Source organism: Hylaeus volcanicus, chromosome 5, assembly GCF_026283585.1.
Source record: "Hylaeus volcanicus isolate JK05 chromosome 5, UHH_iyHylVolc1.0_haploid, whole genome shotgun sequence".
Lineage (NCBI taxonomy): Eukaryota > Metazoa > Arthropoda > Insecta > Hymenoptera > Colletidae > Hylaeus > Hylaeus volcanicus.
Window position 1 is genome coordinate 21,693,374 of NC_071980.1, and position 27,574 is coordinate 21,720,947.

Genomic DNA, 27,574 nt, shown 5'->3' on the forward strand with positions numbered 1-27,574 from the left:
TTCGAACTCTCCCGGCAGTTCTGGGTGTCCAACAACCCCATAAAAAAAACACTCCGTCGGCCCATAACTGCGAATAGTTTCGCGAAGCACCGAACATAATGTTTAATTTTAGCGTTCCTTCCACCCTACAGTTCCGTTCACTCTTCGCGAAACAGCTCCGAGTGTTTTACTAACGTACGTTTCTATCTGTTGTTTCAGACGAATCGCGGGGATCATTGAAATCCGGTGCCAAGCTCCATTCGCATTCCGGTGAGTGATTCCTTGGATGGAATTGGGCTATCGATACTTTGCAATCGAATTAACCCGAGGATGTTGCTGCATTTATTTTTTAAGCTTATTCGAGATCATTATCGAACTTGAATGGATTTTTATATGTTTGTATTAGTTTACAAGAGCACTTGAACGTTCATAGCTGAATCTATTTGCTCTTTTTTTTATAAATATGCATATTTAAAAGCAATTAATATGTGAAGTATAATTTCGTAGGTTGGTTCAGTAGAATTTGATTAAACGTCTTTGGATGAGCAAGATTTTTGAAGAATACATATAGATTTGAAGTATAGATTAATATAAATTCGCTCGAATTTATTAATAGATAAATATTGGCATACATTATTTTAGATTAATTTTAATTTCTCTTTTGGTAAGTAAAAGTTTTGAACGAATAGAGAATGCATGAATAACCGCATAATAATATTAAGCATCTATTTTATTTAATTAATGTCCCGTACAGGGAATGGAAAGCATGTTCGAAAGACGTGTCGAAAACGTGTTCTTGTTTACTTAATTCTTAATGAATTGTAACGATTGACAATTGCCATTATATTTTTACTTGTATTTGTATTTTATAATATATAGGTAATTAGGAGTGTTTTTACAAAATTCAGATTTGGCGCGATGAAAGACAGAGATCATTATAAACATGATGATCTGTGAAATTGTGAAATTGTTGACTAAAAATCGACTTCATAAAAAGCTTAAATATTCTTATGCTCCACAAACAATACATATTCATGAACTACAAGTCCAATTTTGTCGAATGTATAGTTTCCCTGCAATTAATTCCTAAAGAGTTACAATTATTCTACGTCTTCAAGTCTATGTAACCCTACAATTTCTTTTATCGCTATAGTGTGTGGATAACTCTTGCATTTAAAATTCCTAGAAAATGAAGAAATTCTTTTCGTTGTTCGATTTCGCCTTTCACGGATATTATTTTGTCGCCAAATGAAGCAAATTTAAGGATCGCATGGGAAACATTTGATGATCGTAGAATAGGAACAAACCAATCATTTGCACCTGCTGAATTTCAGGTCTATCGAGAATGCACCATTAGAAACGATTCGCAGTAGATCGTCGATTCCATTCCTGGATGCTCGTAAAAGTATCGAGGGCTTGATTCCGCTCGAACAGACGCGCTTCTAATGCGTCTGTTAACACGCGATTCTTGCGCTGCGTTCGTTTATCCTCGGCTCGAATAAAGCACGCAGGATCGCTCGGAAATCCACGGAGAGTCTACGCGGGGGCGGAAGGGATTGAAAAGGGGTGCGGCAGAGGTGCTCTGCGGAGGCGTGCACTCGGTAAGATTTAATGTGATCTCCCGCGTGTCCTCTCTCTCTCGTGCTCTTTTCTTTTCATTCGTCACCCTCCCCCTCTCCCCCAATCAGCCTTTTTCCTCGTGCATCCACCGGCGCGCTCGTCCTCCAAGCATTTTCAACCCCCGAAAACCCTCGTCTGCCACGGGAGAAAGCGCGACGGGCAAGGGTGGAACCGGGACAGCCGGTACGAGAGATAAATAAAGAGAGGGAGAGAGAAAGGTAGACAGTGGCGGAGGAGCAAACGCCGAGGAGCGAAGAGTGAGGATGGTCCCGAGGGTGGAGGAGCATCCCTCTCGGCGGCGTCACCTCGAGGGCCCAATTAGCGCCAGCACGAGTGTCATTCCGCCGCGGTTTCCGCATACTGGCTGCCGTTGACTGGCGTTTTCTGCGGTTTCGTTTCTCCCACGTTGAGGCCGTTATGCGCCACCGTGCGTGAGCCAGATCTTCACCCCCCCCCCCCCCCCCTGTTCGGGGGCTCCTTCCTATGGCTGACTGACTGACTGGCTGACTGGTCCTCCCGGTTCGTTCTCTCCCACTTGCCCCCCGGGGTTCTCTTCCTTTTTCACCTTCTGCCGCTCAGACGGAGGCAGACCGTCTCCTACTCGCGGAGAGAGAGAGGAAACAGGAGAGAGATAGAGCGAGAGGGAGAGTGCATTATCCAATTTTCTAGCAGATATTTCACGATATAATAATTGGGCATTCAACGCGAGCCTTCCCTCCTCCCTCAGCTCGCTGTGCTCGCCTTTCACCGAGGAGGATCGTTGAATTATATTCCCCGGGCAATGGGTGAGGGGCTGAGTGCAAACGGGCAACGAACGAGGGCCAACCCGGTACGGGGCACCAATGGAAACATTTTCCATCCGTAGAATGCGTTGGATACCGTAAGGATCGTCTCTCTCCTTCTCTCTCTTTCCTCTGCTCTCTAACCTCTCGCCGTCTCCCTCTCTCTCCCGGACATCCGCCATCCTTTTCGTTATTCTTCGAACGGGAGCCCTCTCGGTGTTCCACCGACGCTGTCTCTTCCAATTCTGCGCAACCCCTGTGCTTCGTCTTCGCCGCGGTGGCCTCTTCTCCGGTTATTTCCATAACGACACTTTAAGCAACGTTAATTATTGTCGGCGTAATGAGCTCGAGGAAGTCTTCCAAGATGCAGACTCTCGCTTGCCTCACGCTCACCCGACTTCCCCGTACGTCATCCTCCTTTCCCCTGCTGATGTTGCTGCTGCTCCTACTGCTTGTTCGCGGAGTGTCAAAGGCTCTCTCTCTCTCTCTCTCTCTCTCTCTCTCTCTCTCTCTCTCTCTCTCTCTCTCTCTCTCTCTCTCTCTCTCTCTCTCTCTCCCCTCTCCCTCTCCATCTCCCTCTCCCACTCCCTCTCCCTCTCTCTCTCGCTCCGACCCCCAGCCGCGCAGTTTCGTTCGCTCTGGCAATCCTACGGGATATCTCGTGGATCTGCATCACCGCGTCTTTCCACAGAGCTGATCTCGTTAAGGGACCTCCTTCGTTCTAACACCGACGCCCGGTTGCGCCTTGTTAGTGCGTCTCGGCGAGTTTAGCCTCGCGACCCGGGGCTTTTTCAACCCCCGGGATCACGATGACGATGCGCCGACGGAAACGAGGTTTTAGGCTTGCCCGAGGAGCGCCCGGTTAATGACCCGTCCCGACAAAGATCGCGGGATTTGGTAATCGAGCGGAATATTTTTAAAATGCATAGGCCAGCAAAATCCCTTATAATACACATGAAAGCACGTAGCAAATGGTTCGCCAGATCAAAGTATTTAACACGTTCCGTATCGTGCGTATCACTTATGGTGCACGTTAAACTTAACCTTCAGGCTACATGTACCATAGATGGTACACGCAGATACATTTACTTAATTCTCTGAGAACATATCGTGTAGTGTTTTCTACATTAATTGGGTTTAGAAAATGCATCCAAGTTCAAGGTCATCATTCTGAACACTTGCAAATAAGAAAATTATCGAAATATTTGAAGAGTCGTTCAAATATTTGCTCCGCGGCGTTTGCTCCTCCGCCACTGTCTACCTTTCTCTCTCCCTCTCTTTATTTATCTCTCGAAACAATTCTTCAAACGTCATTCTTGAAACGCTCTACCAGAGTACGTATAAGAAAGCTCTACATTCTATTTAAAAAAACAGAGTCGATCTTCATATCTCCTCTACGCTTCCACCGATAAAAAAGTTAAGGGCACTACGTTACGTGCCCCTCAAAATCAAACAACTCTTGTTCGATGCTTTTTTTTTTATTGCTAAAAGTAAGCGAATTATTCAAGTGGCCTGTTTTAAATGCCTTACCCTGTATATGTATATGAAATAATGTTAAAAAGCAGAACGTAAATATTTATAATAGAAAACACAAATACTGAACATAAATACAGCTTCATGATACATGAACGTATGATAGGCTCAGTGATATTCTGTTTTGTCTACATTCTGTCAACCCTTGAGAAACTGGACTGGCTAAGGATTTATTTTTTGGGACGCTTGGAGTTTATCTACTAGTAGAAGCTTGTTGTAAAGTGATCTCAATAGCATGTTTCACTTTTTATTGTCCGTAATTTTTATTTACGCAATATGATGACACATAAGCGTCATTAAATTTGTTATATGTATATACTTGGATGTTTAAAATATAAATTGTTTATAATTGTCATAACTGATGTTTCTTAATTTAAAAGAATTGTATACTTTTAGAATTTACTATTTTATTTAGTCGTTGTCTACACCCGACACTATCGTAGAATTGTTCCCTTTTCGTCATCAGAAAATGATATTTAAATACACTTCTCATAATCTTCAATATATTTCATATGTAACATAAGAATATGATTTATTAAATTATATATCACCACTCACCGCTACGACGTTGCACTTAACGCAGTAAACAACTAATAGTCTACATAAACATAGATTCCAACATCCACGTCAACGTGCCAAGGTTTCTTAACGTTTGATCGCGTCGCTGGAAGTCGAGGAACCCTTCGGTTTACTTTACACGTCACAGCTAATACAGGGTGAATCAAAGAGTATATTGGCAGGTAAGTTCTGGTCTTTTTTCCCCTTGAAAGAATTTTTCTGGTCTCCGGATCGCAGGGTACACCCTCGGAATTAAGAGAGCGAGAGTCATCCCCTAAGTTCTGCAGGAATTATTTCTCTTCATGACGTTGTTGTGCCGAGGGCGACAATAAAGCTCGGCTTTTGGACCGCTTCAGCTGTCAATCAATGGCTGTCAGATCGCATTTTATTGACCGTGGCCCGATCGGGGTTCGTCATAATAGCTCTTTCGGGTCTCTCGGGCGTTCGCACGAGATCGTTTCAGGAAATCCTCGTGGAATTTTGTGACGCCATTTCCATCGCGGCGAATTAATACCGACACGGATCACCCGGTCTTTGTTCGACGCCACCTCCTGCGGAAATTAGCGTAGAAGTGATCTCGCCGCTGGGTGGCATAAGATAAATTTCACGGATATTTGTGTGTTGCTCCCAGAAAAGAGGCAACGTCGATCCGCACAGCGGAACGATCATCGAGAGTTGTTCGTAAAAAGAGATTGAAGTGGACCGAAAGTGGGAAACCACAATGATGTCGTTAGGCTCGGCACCAACGGCGACAACTCTTTCCCGTTACTTGGTGTACCGAGTGTCATTCAATTGCACATCCCAATTAAATAACAGGCAAAAGGGCGACGTAGCGTCGCGTACCGTCCCGACGCCCCCTAATTGCGAGCCTGGAGGAGACTGGAGCAGCCATCGGGGAGGGCTGGAAGGGTGAGAGGACGAGAGATAAACACTCGCTATGGAGGGTGAGGCTCTCCGAGTGACGAGATCATACCGAGGGAGATCGACAATCTCTGTCTTCGGTCCGTATATTTTCTTTTTCTCTGACTTCTGTAGCTTTCGCCTCCATTTAGTTTCTATTTGTTAACACGTGAAATCACTTCCTTTTTATAATTAAACCGTAGATATTTATGCAAATATAACGAATACTACGAATACTAATACTTACGAATACTATGTATTATTGTTCGATTCCTAGAAAACGATCGGTTCTCATCTATGTGATTCATCGATTCAACGGTTCAGGTAAGAACCTCTTGAACCTATTTGGGTATCGAAGATATAGAATGCTTGTAAGGTTATATTTGCATAAACATTCGCGGTCTAATTGTAATATAGAGATATCATAGATAAAGTAGGGGAGACATAGGCCAACCTATAACTGGAAATATCCCATCGTTATAAAGTTAAACAAATAATGCAGTACCCTATCTATTTCTGTGTTTTTGTTAATGTGAATGTAAAATCTACATGTAATTATTAAAAGTATAAACGGTCCCCATTTATCATTAACATAAAAATGATATAAAAATGCGCTGGCGGACAGAGACATGTAGGGTACCGCGGTCTTCTTCCTCTTTTTAGCTGCAATGCGGTTGGAGGTCTGGGTGTCCCACGCTATCTATAATATTTCTATGAATTGTAGCCGTTACAACAAGTGGTTACTGAATAACTGGATTACTTTTCTTATTATATCCCTAACAAATATCCCTGAGAAATACTGCAGAAACTGACATCCCGGCACTAAGCATATCAGCTATTAACATGACAGAAAGAAGTTAGTTATACTGGAGGTTTACCCAGATCGAATAATGACTGCGAATCGCCTCTGGACGAGTCCATTTTCAAAATGCCACCCTTAACAATCGAATTGTCCCACGTTGGGAAACACTGATCTAAAGGGTGAGAAGAATTTAGGCATGCCACTGGTAGTGGACAAATAGTGGTTTCGCAATGGCAATAATTTAATATTAATACACCTTCTACTTCTGCTTCTGCTACTAATAATAATGTTCCTGAAAGTTTGTAAACATCAACGCATCGAATAGGACCCTATAGAAACGGTCTTCGCGTCTACGAGCAATGAATTTTCGAGTCACCTCGCTCCCAGAAAAAAGGAGTTAGCTGCTAAATAGAAGACACGCGGCTCTTGCTTGCGAATTTCTGAAAAAAAAAAAATTGGAGACACCTGCTATGGATGCCATCGCGCGTTTACGTGCGCGCTTCGTCAGGACGATTCGCGTGCGCGCGTACACAGGTCGTCGTTTCACTCTTGTGTGGCATTAAAGGGTAACGTAATTAGCACAGGCAAATGAACTAATTACCAGAATACGAACGACGAGCCAGGCTGACAAAAGGGCCGCTGAATTCGTCTCGCTCTCCCTTCTTCGCGTCGGCGTTCTTTCTCTCCGTTTTCCCATCGCGGTCTGCGCGTCTCGATGCAACCGCGCTCGACGACGATGACTGCCGCCGCGACATCGTCGTCGGCGTCGACGACGACGGGAGTTCCGACGCGCGGTACAAACGGCCCTCCTAAGAATCGAAATGTTAATTAAAGGCTCCTCTCGCCGACTGAAGGAGAGAAAAAGGGATGCGGCAGACGCTCAGGATGCGCGAAACGGGGTTGCATAGACCTTCAGGGACGTGACATGAAGAGGACGGTCATGTATTATCGCTATTTTTAACGCATTACTGACCGTTGTGGTAGTGGAATGATGCGCAAGTAATATTACTCTTTGCTAGAGAAATATTAAATATTAAATTAAATATTGAATATTAAATTAAATATTACTTGTTATACAAAACGGAGATTTCGTTGGAACCTGTTAATGCATATACGTATGCTTAAATTAAATTGAATGTTAATCAGCACTACTTGTACTTTACATCTAGGCACTTTTGAAATACGTTATTTCATTTCATAAATATTTTCAATCTTGTGACCACTTCCGAAATAACATTATTTGAAATATTATGGTAAGTAACATATTATTTTATTTTATAATTCTTTGAAATAATTGCATGAAATAATGGAGAAATTGTTCTGTATCACTACACGTGATACAAGGAGTAGAGAATTGATACGAAGGCGTCGATTGTCTTTTTCTCGAATATAAATCCACTAAGAGGACGGCAACCGACCTTTCTGACCAGACACACGGTTGGTCAATCTGCTTATAGCACGAAGCAGTAGTGACCGAAGTGGAGAACGAAGTTGCGAATCCAATATGTACCTTAGGAACAAACAAAAGAATTGAACAAATGATTAATAATTATTTGGCAGAGCACAGACACTCGTACACACATGCCTTAAAACTAACTTAGGTACATGCCTTAAAACTAACCAAACCAACTAAGCTACTCACAAGCAATATCAAGCTACGATAACTAAGGGAAACTACACAAGCAAAAATGGGAGGGACGCGAGACGCGAGACGCGAGACGCGGACACGCGATCGCGAGATCCATATCGACCGAAGGATCGTCAAAGAATGACCCCCTCTCGCCCCTCGGCTCTCGCATACCTGTTTGAGCGCGGTCGTGCGTCATAGTTTGTTTGTGCCTCGCGAAATAGAGAAGGGGAAGGGCGAACAACAACCGCGTGACATGTCGTAACAGGTCGATTCGAAGGCTCGTTGAATAATTTTCGTGAAAATAATTCGTGAAACATTAATATTACAGCATAATTATATTCCCAATCATTGTTTAAATAATAAGTCTTGTTAATAATTAATTTAACTATTGTGAGAAATTAATATTTAGTTGGTCTAATCAATAGATATTAAAATATTGACAAATTTCTCACGATTAATGTCTCGAATGATACTGTATGTATCACAAATGTTTAATTATGTCGGAGATATTAAGTTTTAATTGTTCCAATCAATGAATATTAAAATATAAAAAAGTATGTTACGATTACTTTATCTCAACTTTTCATGTTCGGAAATATTACTTCCTCGAAAAATATTGGTATAATAATATGGAACTTTATAATGCATTAAATATGTACATCTCCGAACTAATTGAATATTTACAATGCATATAGTAATATTTTTCGATTAAATATTAATAAAAATCACAGTTCAGAATAAGTATTCATTGAACACAGTAACCGTGAGAAATTTTTCTATATCGTCATATCTGTTAGCTGGAATAACTAAACATTAATTTCTGTCAATAGTTACATTAATTATTATCAAAATTTGTTCAAGCAATGACCGAGAATATGACTTTGCTGTAATATTACAACGCATGGACAGCGGTAGATGCTTTTTTTCTAGAAATGTTCAAAATCATTACTAATCAATAAGTAACTAGTTCGTGATTTCAGTCACCAACCAATTACGTTTCTTTTGAGTAGCTTCGTGTGCTAATAGTTTCTGAGATATTGTACCACATAAGACTTGTCCCGCTAGAGCGCTGAAATATTACACTGTGTGGCGATCGGAACTTACTCTCCAAGCAGAAGTAACTTATAATATTAACAAAATTATATTGTGGCATCGTTTGTTAGCACAGCAGTCACGTGTTGGCGATCGACAATATAATCAAACATTTTGTTGAGATCTCGACGAGAATTTGAAATAATTTTGATCTCGCCCGAATCTCGATATCGATCTCGAATCGCATCTCGAAATCGAGACGAGATCAAGCCCAGATCGAGATTATCTGCTTTCGTGCGCATCATTAACCAGGGACTATTCTGTACGAGGTCGTTACCACATTTTCGGAAGTCAACGATGGATTCCGTTTTTTTTCACCTGCGGTTGCAAAAAAGAAGAACAAAAAAAAAAAGACGACTGCCCCTTTAGGTACGGCACTGCAAAGCTGTCGGAAACGAAACTGAGGGGCCGCGGATAGGCAGATAGCGGGCGGCGGACGGCGCAAAATGGAAACGCCGTAATTAGTATGCGCGTCCGCACGTTATGCACGCAACGGCACTCGCTTCGTAACCACCCTCACGGCTACGTAGGTGTGGGGCAGGCCGGCGGTGACGAGCAGAGGCGGGAGTGGTGTTGCAATTCGCACTTATGTTTAGCAAGTGCAGCAACACCGGCGACTTCATCGAGGCGTGCATCTGGGCGTACTTACGCGTGCGTGTGCAACGCACACCGTCGAACACGCCGAGGGCCCGTGAAAGTGGGCGTCCGTGTGCGTGCCGAGGCCTGACACTGTCGTCGTCCCTGTCTTCCGCGTCGACGTCGTAGTTGGCGTCGTCGTCGTCGTCTCGTCGTCGTGACACGCATCGTGAGCACGGCAATGCGTCGCGACGCGGAAGTGTCGCCCTTCGCACTCGCGTGCAAAAGAGCGCCCACCAGTCGCCCCGATGGAGGAAGAGGGCCACGGGGAACCAGAGAACGACGGAGGGAGAAAAACCGAGCAGCGTGATAATCGCGAGTCGCGAACGAACTCGAGGAGCCTCGAGACGCACCCGAGATGCTGCTGCCTGCCACTGAGTACATCGTAATTGAGAATTTAACGGGCTCTAGGAGGTTTCGACTCCCCGACGTTGGAAAACCGCCCCATCGGGGTTTCATTCCGTGATAGGGGAAATTGGGACTTATCTCTTCTTTTTTTTTTTGTCAATGTGAGAGGCTACCAAAAGTCTGTCTATCAGCTTCGGTTGCATCTATGAGATAGAATGTATTTGCCTAACAGCTCTAAATTTGATACGAAATGTATCGAGATAAGCGCATGTCTATCATAAATGCAACTATATCTTTGTATCTAGAATGAGGAGTAAAAGCATGGCTGGTGGAAAACAAGAGCTGCACGAAGTGCACATATTTCTTAGAGTTGCACTTTTAATTTTAGTGAAAAATTATATACTACTATCTAATTTAAGATACCTATTATTACAACATAGAACACTGCTATAAATACCTAAAAAAATTTATCTTCAATCATTCTGCAGCATCTGTACTCCATAGTTTAGTCCACCATCGTAATATGTAGGTACAATGAAGGTCTATTTACACATATCCGTTACGTGTCAGTTCCGTATCCGTTCAGTTCCTTAATGTTCCATTAGTTTCAGTGATTTTAAATATTCTTCTGTTGTTTTTGAATGGGCATGTTCATGCACGTCCGACACCGCTCCGTGACGTTAGTGATACGGTACGGATACGGAACTGACACGTTACGGATGTGTCGAAATAGACCTTTAACCAGTCAATCAATTCATTTTCGCGATATTCATTTCGAGATATTGTCCTCGCGTATCAAAATCGCCAATTCTACACAGTGTTGGACGGCCTTGCGAACCGTAAGGATACTGAACAACTCTCAAGTTTGAACTACGCTTCTAGGAACATTTTATAAGAGATGATCTGTTCCGAATAAAAAAGCACTCCGTACAGGACGCGGGAATCGTCCAGCAGGGCGGTCGGTGGGTTCTCTTTCAGTTTTTCCGCTATTCGGTCGCGCACCGCGATCGTTTTATCATCCAATAACGATCAGAGGTTTTAAATTAAAGCGATCTCGTCGAGTACCGCTTTGGCAGTGCGTCGACATCAAACGCGGCCGAAAAGCGAAGCTTTCCGCGCTTTGAACCGTATCCAGCGCTCAGAGAGGAACAGAAACCTCTTTGACGTTCTTCTTTGTCTCGTGGTAGCGGCTTTCATCGTTAAACCCCGCGCGACACTCTGCAAGTGATTCGCGACAATCAGCGGGAAATTAGCTCGCGAGCTAATTATCGTGACGGGGCTCGCGCAGTCGGTGCGCAGCCAGACGCGATGAGGACTGACAGGAAAGAGGCGGAGCGAGGAGGGGAGATAGAAAGAGAGTTGATCCTTTTCAGGTGTTACGCGCGCTTCGAATCGCGTCTTTGAACGCGACCGTCGGCCGTCGACTGTCGAAGCGACTCTCCTGGCGCTCTGTGGTCGGGGCAGCGATGTTCCCGCGCGAATTCCGCCCCGGTTTAATCCGTTCCGCTCGGCGCTGGCGGATCAAACGCGAGGCGGCCGCGTCCCCGCAGCCAGCTCCTTTTGCTCCTCTTCCGCGCGCGCGAGCGCCCACGCTTCTGGCTCTGTCTTTTTCCCTTTTCGCTTCGCTTTTCGCCGTCAGCGTGGCGCTTAATTCACCAGCCACCAAGCCGGACGACTGAAAAGGCCGCGTCTCTTTTTCCCCGAAACTCTCTTGGCACGCCCTTTTTGTCGCGCTCGATGCGTAGAAGGCGCGTCAAAGCGACCTCGCGTAACGACGACACCTCGCGCGGCCTTTTTCACGCGAGAGGACGCAGGTGTGTCGCGAATCGCGCGTCAAGCGTCGCCGTTTCGACGACCAGATCCTCGCCCGCTTTTCCGTTTCACCCGTTGGCTTTGATTCGATTGTTCCCGTTCGCGCATCCGCGGGACGACATGAATTAAACGCTGTAATTTTTCTCGATGTTTTTCGGGGTTATTTTTTCATTTGGTTATTTATTCGCCAGGTGTACCCTTTGATAGAGAGGGGATAGGATATGTTAGGGAATAGATTAAAAGAATATTATACAGGGTGTTCTGGCGACGGTGGTATAACCGGGCAGTGAGTGATTATTTATGAAACTGTAGGTGTGAAGCATTTTCGAGAGCTATTGCAATGAAATGCGAAGATTAGACTAGAATGTATAAAATGGGGAAACAGGAGCTTCAAGGTTTATCAAAATCTAGTCACTTTTCGCATTTTGCCCCGTTACATTGGATCCGCCATTTAGAATTTTCAAATTCTGAGTTTAGATTTGGAATCAGCAACCTCAAAAACTCCTGTATATCAAGTTTCTTCTAAATTCAGTCATTTTTCGCATTTTGTGTCATTATGTTGTATCCGCCATTTTAAATTTCTAAATTTTGAGTTCGGATTTGAAATCAGCGACCCCGAAAACCCCTGTATACCAAGTTTCATCCAAATCGAATCAGTTTTCGCATTTTGGTCCGCCATACTAGAGCCGCCATTTTGAATTTCTAAATTTTGAGTTCAGGAAAAATGGATATAAATGTTTCTCTTTCAAAGAAGTATGAGGGATTTTCCAAGCAGGAAATACTACAATCTTTACTATTATGTCAAGGAATTTAGAGGGGTGGGCCATTCAGGAAATACTACAATGTTTACTAGTATTTCTCGAAATTGGAACGGCCTTGCAAGGACGCTATATGTATATATATGAAGTCACTACGCCTGTCAGTCATTTAAAATTGTCTATAAAATAAGAAACTTTGAGGTGTCATAGCTCAGCGTAGAATTGTCCGATTAGATTCTACCAAAATTCAATTTGAAGGGCACAATTTCTACTAGCTAATACATAGTTATTATCATTGTCAGATACTTTTAAACTATTGGTTTTTTTTTATAACAATGTATGTGACTTTGAAGTGCCTAACTCAGCGTAGAATCGTCTGATTCGATTCTAACAAAATTCAAATTAAATGATGGAATTTCTACTATCAAATAGGTAGTTACTATCATTGTTTGATACTCTTAAAGAATTGTTTTTTTTTAAATATATAATTATTAAATATTACCCTCATTGTACCATTTGGCTCGGCGTGGAATCGTCCGATTCGATTCTAATAAAATTCAAATTGAAGATTTGCATACACCCAGAAGACACTTGGAGACTACTACTCACAACGTTTCACTGAAATCGGTTAAAAACTCTCACAAGTATGAACATTTAAAAAAGTGTTCCGCTAATTTTGTCCAGCAGTTTAAGACGTTGGCTAGAGGTGGTCTGGTTAGTGATGCCATAATCCCCTAGATCTGCGTACGGAACGAATTGTACGATCTAGGAGATTATACCGTAATTAACCAGACCGCCAAGTTAACATCATGCCTCTACATTGTAACCACTTACATTTTACCTGTATTTGCTTGTGTTTGAAATTTCAGATAACCCAGCTCTGAAATAGTGTGGTTATCTTGGAATACTTATGTAAAAAAACAGTTCAAAGTCACTGCAAAAGTCAAAGTCAATTGCAAAGTCACAATTATGTTAATTTAAAATATTTTTAAGCTTCTTCCCTTGAAATGACAGTAAACAACACCAGGTTGCGTTACCCGTAATAAACTGGGACACAAGACACGCAGTTCCAAATCATCTATCGATTCCCGATCCTCGTCATATTTCTCGCATCGCGTAGATATTTTTCAACGTGACGGCGCATTTTGCTTATCGATTTTAACTCCGCATCGCGACGAGTGGCTTCTTTTCTGCGTCCGCATCGTTAGCCTAGTTTCCATCCGCTCCGGTGCCTCGCGAGAGCTCCGGGGGAACAACACGAGGTCCGGTGTAAATTAAGGGCTATAATTCAAGCGCGAGCTTCCGTGCCTAATGAGAGAACGCTCCGTCATCGGGCGTCATCTGCGCGTCTTCGCAGGCAGCTTCTGCCCGAAGCCGTCCTGAAAATCGCTTTGTAACGCGGTTCGATTTATCACCGTTCGCTTCGACGCAACTTCGACGCGGGGATTATTGTCTTAACGCATTGCTGACCGGTTATTTGAAGTCAAAATTATTGTGTTCCGTGAAGCCAACTATATTTACACAATTGAATATGATAAGAAAACATCTAAATTTCGATAAAATATATTTTCATTACATATAATAATTAATCATTCTTCCGAGTATAGCATACAATATAACATTTATTTTTATGAAATACACTAACGCGCAAAACTTAGCGGACAAATTTTTAAACAGTTCAAAAACATGAAAGTTTTCAACCGATTAGAATTAAACTCCGCGAGGAGTAGTTTTGTAGTGTCCTCTAGGCGTGTGTAAAGTTACATGGGCGAGGGTTGATGCGAAGGGGTTAATTCACCCCTCTGAAGGGGAGGGTGTGGAAAAACGCCTCTTTGAAACAGGCCAGGGATGACGGAAGGGGTTGAAAAATTCAAAAAAACCTTTGGGGCGACTCTCCTTGATGCCCTCTACAAAATGCACCCCTTGAAATCCCTCTCGGACAAACCCACCTCTCACAACCTTCCACCCCCTCTAAAATCCACAATTTTTGGACGACGGTCTCGATTTTGGATTCAATACATTCTCTGGACTCCCCTGATCCAGAAAATGCCATTATCCATACCGTGCTCCCCATAGGCGCCCTTTGGGGGGGGGGGGGTGGAACAGCTTGCAAATTTTCAACCCCCTTCGTAAAAAAACACTTCCACGCATCGGAGGGCGATGAAATTCACTATGTTTGTTGTCCGCTAAGTTTTGCGCGTTAGTGTAGTATAGAATGTATATCTCGATGCTATTATATATTTGTACAGAATTACTATATCTTGTAAACTATGATCTTGCAATTCTTCTAAGATTCTTTATTTGAAAGGTGAATTTTTTAAGAAAGAGGAAAAACATGGCTGGTGGAAATCAAGAGCTATATGAACATTATCTACTATCTATTATCTAATTGAAAATACCTATTAGTGCAACATATAACACTGCTATAAATACCTAAAAAAATTCTTTTCGGGCTTGATAACTGCATAAATTAATGCAGACGCAAACACGAGTTAACTCGTGAACAAGGGATAAACAAATATATTTATAACTGGTCAGGATAGTGTTAACACATTGTTGGCCAGTAATCTAAAATTATGCTTTACTTGCATTACTTTTACTACGCTAAAATTGCGTTTTATGTTTTTTGATGAAAACGGTTGTGGAGATGTATGTACCTTAATGTTAAGGATTCACCAACTCGAGTAACCATTACTGTGATCTTTTCAATTCTCTGAAAGTCGTAGACCACGCTGCGCCCTTAACTCGAGAAGGGATCACCTGCTACTGTATAAGAGATCATCAACTACCACGGTCGATACCTGCTTCGATCGTTGTTCCACGGTTCTAGGTGGTTACGAATGCCATCGTAAGCGCTGTTGAAGCGCAAGAAAACGAGGTAATTGTTAGGCGTATTCAACGATTGAATGGAATAGAGCGGCTGAAAGGCCGGCATTAGCATTCGAGACGGTTCACGGAGGCCGCGTAGATATTTTTCTAAAGAGGGAAGAAGTAGAGCGGAGGCCCGTTAGCCGGGCAACGTCGAGATACGCAGCCAGCGAAACACAACGACACCCTTGGGTCGCTGTTCATCATTGGCTGCACCTTTTCACGATGCAGCGCGTGCTGCCGTTGCATCGTCTTTTTGTTCATTAGCCTGCCGCTTCCGGCTGCTGTTAGCCAGCGGAGTTTGAGTCGCGAGAAGAAATGTGTGTGCTCCGTTACCCCGTTGTCTCGATCCCCCAATCGCGAGATGAAAACTACGATGCGGTCGTTGTTGTTGACTAATACGAACAGAGCAACGTTTTCCTTCGGAATTTACCTAAACAGTTGGTCCTCCTCCGTAACACTTTCCTTCTAAGTGTAGCTAATTGATTCCTCTTTGATCTCTATCACGATGTTTTTTTATTGATGTTGTCGATTTACAGTAACAGGATGACGTTTGTCTTTTAAATCTATCTAAATGGTTAATATATGCCTCATCTTTATAGGGATTGACTTTAGTAACGTTTTGAGTAACAATTAATATATATTAATGCTGCCAATTTTATATAGAACTCAATATGTTGCCAATGTCTCTTATTGTGTATCTTGTATTCTGTTGGATTAATTTTGTTACTTGATCCATATTAATCGTTGTTGAACCACTTCGTTCTTAATCTCTCAAATTGAAATCTTCATTGTTAAACCTCTTGATCGACTTTTGAATTGTATGTTCATCGATGGTACCACCATCCTAAATATCAGAAATACTTTTTCCTATTTGCTCGGCACTCCTTTGCTTTTAAAAATAAAAAAGTTAAGTGTCTCGAATAAATATTTATTCGCTTACTTCTATAACAAAATGTTCTTTACTCGATCAGAACTAAAGGATACCTAACCTATGCTGCAGACTATACACTTTTAATCATGGATGTATCCAGCTCAAAATGGAAAGAGGGGGCAGCTTTCTGAATTCAACTCTTTGTGACTTCTCACAAATAGCACGAGTGTCTCTATTTTGTAATTAGTTTTTTCAAAATATTGAAACACGAACAACCAACCTGTTAACGAATTTTCCAGACATTTGTTGTTTATATTTGTTTTATTTCATTTTAAATTTTGTACACATTGGAAGGGGAGGGCGAGCCTCCTTAGATACGCCCATGCTTCGAAACCGTCCTTAATGCAATATGTTGTCCATCGCAGGTAATATGTATAAGTAATGGTTTCGAATAACGCTCCAGTGATAAGAAAGTTACAATCATTCACTCACTGTGCGAGCACAGAAGATTTGCGAAAAAGACGAGAAGAAGATGACCTACAGAAACGGAAGTACAACTTGAACCCAGAAACAGCTAATCCTTTAGCCTACATATATATAACAACGTGTGAGACACGTGATAAGGAAGTCGAGTCGAACATAAAAACCACGAGTCAGACACGCGTATAAACGTGCACAAGAGTTTATACCTGACTATGGCACCCATGGTTCCACAATAAATCGTAGGGCAAGGGGTTAATGTCTCCAAAAAAATGCTAAACATCATTACCTTCCTCAAGGACACTAAACTCTATAGTAGTATATAGTACCACAAGTCATATTGAAATTCAATGAAATCCGTCGCTAATGACTAAGCAGTAGATGCGACGTAAAATAAAACCATTTAAGAAGAAAAAAAGCACTTCTCGAAATTGTATGTACCATCGCCAACGCAAACGGATTTCGGATGTCTTCGACCATACGGTGCAATGGAAGCGGTCACGGCGATGACGAGCGCCCCGAAGATTCTGCATAATAACGGATGAGGGCGGGGGTGGGTTTGCACCGGTCGTCTTTCAATTACGAAAACGAGCCGGGGGACAGCGCAGCGGATATTTAACGAGAGGCTGTACGAGCGCGAGGGGGGCGAGCAGGAGCCAGCAGAAGGAGGGAAAAGAAAAGAGAGGCGCGTAGAGATGGAAACAGAGGAGAGAGCAGGTCGAGGACGATGACTGCGCGAAAACGGCACACGAAGACAACACTCTCAGCGACACTCTCGGCCCTCTCGTTGTTAATCGTTGGTTGCACCCTTTCACGGCTGCGCTCTGGCGCACGCCAGTTTTCTCGCTCGTACCCTTTTGTCCATTAGCCTCATCCCGAGGACAGGGCCGCGCCAGGCGTTCCCGTTTTCCACGGATATGCGCCTCGAACCGAGAACGTCGCCTCGCGTGCCTGGGAGACTCCGCATAACGTGGCTGGCCAGGTGTGAACCGGCGCACATCGCGTCATCCGCCTCGAGTTTTGCATTTCTTCGTCTTTGCCGACTGAGGCGTCTTCCGCAACGGTGGGACCATTCGCGGCGACGTGTCGCTGGCTTATTACGGGCACTGCCAGGGAGAACAATAAAACGAGCAGAGTGAAGCTTGAGAGGTTTTTCAGCGTGAAGTGACGAGAAATCCTGGGCTTCGAGTGGGCGGGAGCGTCGCGTCGAGGAAACGGTCGAAGAGGCTTCAAGACGCGTCCCAAATGAGAACGGCCACGGATTTCGGATAACGAAGTCCCCGGGGTGTGAAGAGCTCATCTCCATCTCCATCTCTGCAAATGAACGTCGCTGGATTCCGATATCTTCGCGCTTCGCGTCGTCTTCCCGCGTATTTCTCCCTGGAGCATTTGCGAGCCGCCCAGGCGGCTTATTAAGAGCTCCACGGCCACGGAGAGCAATATCGTGGAAAACGGGAGAGAAAATGTCTGACGGAGATATACGTTCGCGGTCGAGGAATCTTTGATTCGCTCGCGAACAATGGGGCCATCGTTTTGGACGTTCTTGCGTGTTCGTAGACTCGCAGTCCTTTCGTGCAACAAATGCCAGACCCGTTGACTACCCTTCGCATTAATCGTTTCGTCGATACACCCGTTAGACCGTTCGATATCGCTGTTTTGTTTCCACTCGCAACTGTTTAATTCGCGACATTTGACTCGTTCGATTTCCGATTCGATAGATTCTTACCAGTCTATAGGGTGTTTACGCTATTAATAGCCAGCATTTTGATCGTAGATAGTAAGTAGTAGAAATGAATGAGGAAGAAAATGTCTATGTTTACAATATTTTTAGAGCAACGTAAATGACTTTTAATTTTTTTAATGTAATACTGTGTATCTTTGTCAGCAGATATGAAAACGTGTAGAAAGATTAATTCATTCACAGGATGACCTCGAAGGTCCTTCGAGGTTAGGAATGAAAAAAATTGTTTTAATATTTCGTACCACCATGTGGTGTGGCGTAATTAGTAATGTTTAGACTGCAGATCTTTATGCATTTATTGGAAATTTGAATGTGCAGGGAACTACAAAATGCAAACAATATACAAGAATATAAAACAGATTGTAAATAAGTAGTTCATGTTATAATATTTGCAGAATAAAATACATTCCTATTTAGGTTTAGAAATTGTTCTAATATTTCGTACCACCATGTGGTGTGGCGTAATTAATAATATGTAGATTGCAGGTCTTTATGCATTTATAGGAATACGAATGTGCAGGAAACTACAAAATGGAAACAATATGCAAGAATATAAAACAGATTGTAAGTAAGTAGTTCATGTTATAATATTTGCAGAATAAAATACATTTCTATTTAGGTTCAATTTTTGTAGGCACATTCGCGAAGATTTTATTTTGCATAAGGATCCGCAGTCTAGTAATGTGTTATGTGCATATTCTCTTTATAGTAAGACATTATACGAGGATAAGTTTTGAACTCGTCAATCGTTTTTTTCGATGTTCTTTCAACTCTCATGGATACGTCAACCATTTTAAACATTCTCTTTCGTAACTGATGAGGTAACTTTTCGTTACTCTTGTCCTTAATATGTGCTTCGTACAATCGAAGCACCAGTTCTTTAAATAATCGTATCTATGAATTTTAAATCCACGCTTGGAACACCAATAGAATAACTATGATATTCAATTCATTTTAGAGGTAACTTATTCTTAAAATTCAGATTTCCAAATAGTGCCGCCATTTTTCGCTTGAAAAGTCTCTTTCAGATATTTATCTAAGAAAGGAAGCAATGTATTGGATACAATTTTAATATCACAAATTCTTTATAAAAAATAATGACACTTAAATCAGTATCTGTTATTATCTTGATATTATCATTTTATTTAATTTCTAAATCCCATGAACAATAAAAATATATATAAATTAAACATATTTCTTGTAAAACACAATTACACTTAAACCATGACTAATACATACATTTGAAAATATATCTAGCAGGATATTATACAAATCTCCGTCATTCGGTTTACGTCATTTTTGAATCATAGAAGTTGCTGAAATTAGCACAGAAATTATCCACACATATGAAACCTTCGATACAGCAAGTGACACCATGCAATGACCACAGTGCAAGGTATATTCTTGCCTCGTCGCGAGTGCAATGATTGCAGCCTTGGCGGCTGGCTAACAATAAGACGTAATTATTTGTTTCGCCCCGGCCGCAGCGGAAATGAAATTATTTTTTAAAGTACCTCGTTAAATATATTTTTCTTGTTCGTCCGTGAACGCCGAATAACGTACAAAGCGAGCCAAGAAATTAAGCAAGCAACGCCGGGCTCTACGGCTTCATTTTTCCCGCCAAGCGCTGAAACTTCTTTCCGGGTTTTTCCTCCCTTCTGACGGGCCATTGTTTCGCGACCGCCTCACGACGTTTCCCGCTGAGCCGGCGTTAAGACTTGGCAACTGGCTGGTCTCTAAAATTTCCTAATCGCGTCCAACTCGTTTCCTGGAGACGAATTACGTTTTCTTCCACATCAAACGCACAGTGCCGTGAATAATTATTCAAAAGATACTGTAAAATCTCTAAAACGGAATTTTTGGGTAACAGAACGAATGAGTAGCACTCAATTTTATTTCATTCTCAAAATAAAGTGGGACAATATGGATAAAAGTTTCTAAATAATTTCCTACAAAGGATAGAAACTAAAACAGAAATTTTATTTCAGAATGAATACTGTTTAATCTTCATTCTTTTTAATGAAATGATCCCTTTGAGTATTATAGATGCATATTCGCGTTTGCTAATTTGTTCGATCTTCCGAATGCTCGAGACACAATTATCAAATGAATACAGGAATGTTCCTTAACAACGGTAAATTGAACAAGACGCGATTACTAAAGATGTAGCATTTATTTTTATGTCTAAAGATATTATTACTATTTCGCAGACGACTAGCTCACTACTATTCGCGACGAAAGACTGTTCGTTGCGAATGATATCGATTATCAGGGAAGATAGAAGGAATCAGAGTTCCTTCGATCTTCTTCTATACAGATGATACAATCGACGAGCTTATTAATAAGTACGAAACCATGGAGATCAAAGGAAAAAAGAATTTCCTTCGATTTCCAAAGTCCGAGTTTGACTCTGCCAAGCAATTATTTTAACTAAGAGGAGTGAAGCTAAATAGAAATCGCGACACGACGCGACCATACAATTGGACTTACTGATTCAGTCCCGTTTCCTCTAGGCGGTCTCAAATCTAAAGAAAGATGATCGACGTATCCGTATCAGTCCTCTCTCTCTGCACCGCGCCGGAAGTCTTGGCTCTCGAAGTGATGTCTAACAGAAAATAGTTCTGATCCGGAGGCTAACACAGAGGGTATACGTGGCCACGCAACCTCTGCAGCTGATACTTGTCTTTCTTTTGAATAAAACCAACTAGAAGACGGCCACCGACCTTTCAGTTCAGTCAGACAGTTGGTCACTTGCTTATCACATGAAGCAATAGTGACCGAGATGGAGAACGAAGTTACGAGTCCAATATGAACCTACAAACAAACAAAAGAAGTTGATTAATAATTATTTGGTAGAGAACAGACACATTCGTATACGTGAGCCTCAGAACTAACTTAACTTAAACTAACTATATGGAATCAACTTCCATGGTTCCATTTAGTAAAATGGCGGTGGCCTTGATACAGCCTCAGCATCAAAAAAAAGCAATGGTCATATAAGGTTCTCAAACCTTCTAACTTTTTCGAGTAAGATTTTTTTGTATCGATGATACCTTAGACATTATCCCTCTGTAACAGTTTAGTTGCCTCAACCTGTATTGACTATAGGTAGTCCTAGTATTTAGTAGTCTAGTATTAATAAGGCTATTTCAGTCCCTCAGCAAATTTCATATAAATAATTAATAATAAAACTTAATAAATACATTAATACTAAAATCATAATTCTCCATATTCTTGAAACGTCGAGTGGCCGGTATAATTATGGGCAGTGCGGTTTAATCGTAACAAAGATAAAAGCGCCGTTGTCCGTTAAATCGCTCGGCTACCGATTGTCTCCCCTTGGTCAAAACTGATTACTAAATGCCTTTCAATCGATATATTAATTCTGCCAATAGTCAGTGATACATTTTCAATTCGTCCTCCTTCCGTTTCCGTTCACCAATCCCACGAAATCGTCCGTTGCCAGCCACGAGAGCACGAATTTCCCTCGTTTGTTCCTCCTTCGAACGCCGCTGGGAAATACAACAAATACGGGCGACGAGGACTCTAGAAAGTACCAGTGTTACCGGGATTATCATTGTGCTCGAGAGTGGTGGCGATTAATTTAATTGCATGCACCTTTCCCCCCCCCTCCCCCCTCGCCTCCCCTCCCCTCTCCTGGTTACTCCACCCCCTGCGCGCCCGGAACGGGCGTTCGCTGCCTCTCCGCCGCGGAAGGAGCAATTAAGCACTTCGCGTGCCGATTGGCCGTACAATTAGGGTGAATTATAATATCGTAATAATTGCGACAATTAACGTTATGCACGAACTGCCCCCGGGATGCGAGATTCCTCGCTCCCGTTCCACCTTCGTCCCTCTCACTCTCTCGCTGTTTCTCCCGTAGGTTCTCCTCCACCCACTCGTCCCTTTTTCTTTCCCTTTTCCGCACCGTTCGCGCCCACTCGTTTCTCGCGCAACCGGTACGTTCCCAGTTTTTTCCTTCCGGATGAAGAAATCCTGAAGGACCGGATACGGTTTCCGCTCTCTGGATCGTGCAATCTGGAGCAGGTGCTCCCTCAGAAATGAACCGAGTCGGTCGGGACGTTACAGCCGCCGAAGCTCGATTCAACCGTTCGCCCGGATATTCGCGTGCAATGTAAAATATCCAACGGCTCCGCGATGGAAACGTCTCCGTCCATCGCGCGACTAGTCTCTGTATTTCTTCCTGGAAGAAGGATTTCGGTTGGATACGCCATATTGTCCGATTCCGGCTAACTGTTGGGTTAAACCCTTGGTGGTGTCGTACGAAACTGCAGTAAGGTTCTTAACCCCTTCCTGTACCATTTCGCTCGATGAAAATAGGGGTGGAAAGTGATGATTATGTTTGGCAAGACTGGTTGTTTGCGAGTCTGGCTCGTGATTTATGTCTTTGTGCTTAGATCTTCATCGCGAGCCATACTCGTCAAAGTACGGGAAGCAGTTAATATGTTGACTGCCGGATAAACTTTCGTTAAAACTTTATCGAGGCTGAAATTTTCTTTGTACAGTTTTCTTTGTACTCACTTTTCTCACATGTCACATATATCAATTTGCAATTAAAATTAGTATGTTCCGGATATACATCTATGCAGTATGTCGTAAATGAAAATCCGTTATAGAGTTTCTTCCATCAAAGAACATCTTCGTCCACTCTTTGTCTCTAGCAATTAATGAACTTTGCTATTAGAGTTTGTTCATACCTTTCAGTTGAACTGGAAAAATTACAAATGTTAAGAGTTTTGAATGGTTTCAATTCGACGGACAGGGGCTGTATACAATTAGAAACTATATAATCCGATATTTGTAGTAATACTTATTGTTGCAACCTCTTTTAAATTTATGAATCCTATACAGATTTATTTTCTTTAATACCTACATTTTAGAATTAATTTATTTACAAAGTTCCTTAGTGGAGGATCGTCTTAACCCTGCTGGAGATTCAAGTTGACTGGGCTTTAAGTATCCATCTCCGATGAATTATAAACGAAGAGAGGAATAGTGCAATTGTGTTTGTGGTTGGATTAATCTGGAAAAATGATAATATTGTTCAGTGGTCTTTGGATCTGAAAGGTTGAAGGCTTGCAGGTTTTGGAAATCTTGAATTTCTGGTCGACACCGTCAGATGTAGGACACGGTAGTGTCTATCAGGTTGAGACGAAGTTATCTCTACCACATCTCTGAACTTGTTTATCCGGAGTGACTATACAGTGAGTGTACAGATATAAATTATCTTTAGAGGATTATCGATAACACCTATATTACGTATACGTTTAAATAAAAATAACCAATTAATTAATAACCTAATTAATCTGAAAATGTTAAACAATCGATATATTTTTAGGAGCGTACAGAAACGATACACAAAGAGAGGTTTCAGAACAGAGATTCAAACTTTTTTAACCTACAACTACATATAATAACATTGTCTCGATTCCTAGAACTGATTTGAACCTTTGCTGGCACGAATCCTGGTATCTTGACATTTTCGACAAATATACTAATTAAAAATCCATCTTTCTTCGGGCATTTTTGGTTCAAAAAAGACTGGTTGCGACACACACACACACACACACACACACACACACACACACACACACAGGATTCTCCGGGAGCTCTCGACGGGAAACGTCGATGGAACGGCGCATGGAACGCCGAGGGAGAAAAATAGAATCTTCAGTTTCCTTGGCAGCCAAAAGGAGAATTCCCGTGGCACTCGACTAATGGATGCCGGGAGTAGTCTTATGGCAGGGTGGAGTGGGAATATAACACGGCGCGACGAAGACGGAGTCGTATCAGAGACGAAGAAACCGCGGGAGGGAGCGAGAAAGGGAGAGGACGTCGCGACGCCAAACTTTAACTCGTTAATTACTGGCGCGAGGGCAACTTCTTGTCGGCGCTCGAATATTTCAAACTATTGTGTTCGTAAACCCCTCGGGCTTGGCTCGGGCAAGGAGACCCTGTGTATATATAGTACACGCTAAGTCCTGCACTCCTGCTCCTGCTCCGTGCTCGGTACTCCGTGTACGGTCACACGGACGAGCATCCACGAGCGCGTAGATGCGCGCGAGTACACGTGTCCTTTGCACGCGCGCAAGCCCTCCGCCTCGCCCTTTCCTCTCTTTCAGTTTCCATGAGTCGCTCTCTCGGAGTCTCTCCCGAATGTCCCAGAAATTCTTGGCTGCGAGTCGAGTCGAGTCGAGTGTCGTTGAACTAAGAAAGGGGGGAGAGGGAGGCTGAAGAAATTGAAGAAGAGAGTCGATCGAGAATGGTGCTGGTTGAGAGGGTTGAGATGGAGGGGCGGGAGGGATGGGAAGTGCGACGAGGCGAGTTTGTAGCCAAGGTTCTAGAAGAAAATCGTGATGAATGCAGGCACAATACCAACGATCAACATACGAATTAATCCGGGCGGTAATTTGCTTGAGAGCTTGCGACTAGTTTTGCGATTACTTGGCCCTGGTTGCTGCTGTTGGCGCTGACGTTACCAACCGACTACGCTGCCGTTCGATTATTTCAATTATCGAAAGTTCCCGTTCGCCGTTCCCAGACGGAACCGTCGAGTTTCGTTCTTTCCGGGACTTCGAAGCTTCCGCGCAACCTGCTCGACGATCGTGAAGTCTTAGTGGCGTTATCCGATCGAAGGAAGCGCGAAGGATTTTGTACCACTTGCAGATATATTTTGACAAGTTTCATGTATTCCTTCGAATAATTGTAATTAAAAGCTAGCACGGAGTAATCGTGTTACAGTTTGTCCCTGGAAAATAATGGGCAGGACGTCATCTATGGCTATAAAGGATAATATCCCATCGAAGGAAGTGTGAAGGATTTTGTACCGCTTGCAGATATATTTTAGGAAGTTTCATGTATTTCTTCGAATAATTGTAATTAAAAGTCTCACGAAGTAATCGTGTTACAGTTTGTTCCTAGAAAATGGTGGCCAGTACGCTATCTATGTCTATAAAGGATATCCTATCGAAGGAAGTGTGAAGGATTTTGTACGATTTGCAGATATATTTTAGGAAGTTTCATGTATTCTTTCGAATAATTGTAATTAAAAGCTAGCACGGAGTAATCGTGTTACAGTTTGTCCCTGGAAAATGATGGGCAGTACGTCATCTATGGCTATAAAGAATAGTCACGATGAGTACCGATCCTTGAGGAACCCATTGTCCATCATTCTCATGATGCAATGGAATTTTGAGAGCTGAACTTGAATGATCCATGAATGTAAGAAGTTTATGATGAAGTAAATGATATTTTTGTGTCCGTGTTTTTGTAGGATTGTTATTATAGTATTTACTGTCCCCATACATAATCGTAGGGCTTTCCTATGTCGAGATAGCTGTCAAATATTGATTACTGAAAATAGCACGAAGTTAATATAGTTTGTACCTACCGTATGGTCACGTTGAGAATCGATTTTTGAGGAACTACATTTTCCATCATTTTGATGATTCAATGTGAGACTTGGAGTTGAATGGTCCTTAAATGTATGAAGTTTCTGATGAAGTTGTTGGTATAACTTTTGTATACCGTAGATCTTTCCTACGTTAAAATAGCTATCAGATTTTAATTATTAACAATAGCACAAGGTTATTACAGTTTGTACCTACAATATGGTTGTCAGTTGCACCCACGACAGACGCGGTTATATTGTATCAGTACCTCTATTTGTTCTGGGATTACGTCAACCTCAAAATTAATACAAAATTTCCTTATGTATGCCATTACATTAGAACTGCGATTCCTGAATTACAATAGGAAAATTGATTTTACAGGTGACTGACATTGTCAGCAAATGGAAGATAGACTATTTAAACAATACTTATAAATTTGATATATTTAGAATAAAAAACAAAATGGAGTAAATGCTTTGGAATTATTGCTTCACATGCTCAACATCTTATCCTCACATACGAACGTAACTACATAAATATTAGGTGAACTGGAAAGTTATGTCGTTTTTTCAATTTTAAATACTTGTTTATCACTCACTAGCTCATTGATTTTTGTTGATCTGGCATTCCAAATTTTTACACTAAATGACAAAAGGCTGTTGATAACGAGGGCGATTACATAATTGATTAAAAAGAGGAATTTATTAGAAATTTGTTTGAGTTTAATGTAAAATAAACGACATTACTTTCCAGTCTACCTAATATAACGAAAGGAAATAGACCTCTAGAATATACATAGTATAATATTATTTTATTCGCAACAATCTGTTATATGTCGGCAGAGTTCATCAACAACGTTTTAAAAATTCTCCTTACTTTCTGACTTACTTTCCTGAAAGTACGTGGACGTAGTTGAAGACAAATCGGCGAAGTTAGTCGGAGTTAAACAAAGTGACTCGCCAGCGGACGAGTATTTGTGGGATGGCCGAAGGGTTGGTACGGGAATACTCGAGTTGCTGGGCGACGTCTCGAAATCCCTTGGAAACTGTTCCTTCGTGGCGCAGGAATTCGTAGAGCTGAATTCTGTCCTGCTTCTTCACCCTCCTTCTGAATTCGCCCTCTCCGGCAGTCTGGCTGCCTCTTCAGCGAATCGAAGATATTCCACGGAGACCATGCTCCTCGTCCTTGCTCCGTCTCGTTCCGGTGTTCTTTTTGAATCGATACTCGCTGGAACTTAATTGCACCGGCCAGGATCTTTCGCGAGGCGTTTTATTTGTTCGTACTTGGTCGCCAGCATTGTCGTTTAAATCTACCAAGGTTTCTTGGTAGATCACGCTATGATATTGATTCGGATATCGATAGAATTTCTTGCTTGAATTTGTGATCACGAATCATCTTCATCGGTACCTATGTTTCTTTAGCTTGAGGGTGTGAATCGCGTATGTGGACCAACTTTAGGTCGAGAATTATGATATAAATGCCTTAAACGTGTTAGTTGATAGGATATCTATTGATAATACTAACAATAAGTGAACTAGGGATACATCAACCTTTCGATTTTTATTCTTTAATTTTCCATCATTCTTCTCAATGTTATTCTTTTCCTCCTCTGAAATTAGTAATTTCCTATTCACCTCAGCTGTCAAACGTATTAAGAGTTCTTTTTATTCGTTAATGATTATTTCTTCAATTCGTTTTGATTATTTGAACCGTCTCTGAATTCATTTTTGTCCTTAAAAATCTTCTTAA

The 27,574-nt window shown here is 42.1% G+C and overlaps 1 long non-coding RNA gene across 1 annotated transcript in view; it reads left to right on the forward strand.

Annotated features, from left to right (window-relative positions):
* Positions 1-27,574, forward strand: part of LOC128876321 (uncharacterized) — a 420,681-nt gene that overhangs the window by 181,291 nt on the left and 211,816 nt on the right. Inside the window, exon 3 of the long non-coding RNA XR_008456998.1 lies at positions 199-249. This is a non-coding gene — a long non-coding RNA (uncharacterized LOC128876321). The remainder of the gene's footprint in view (positions 1-198; positions 250-27,574) is intronic.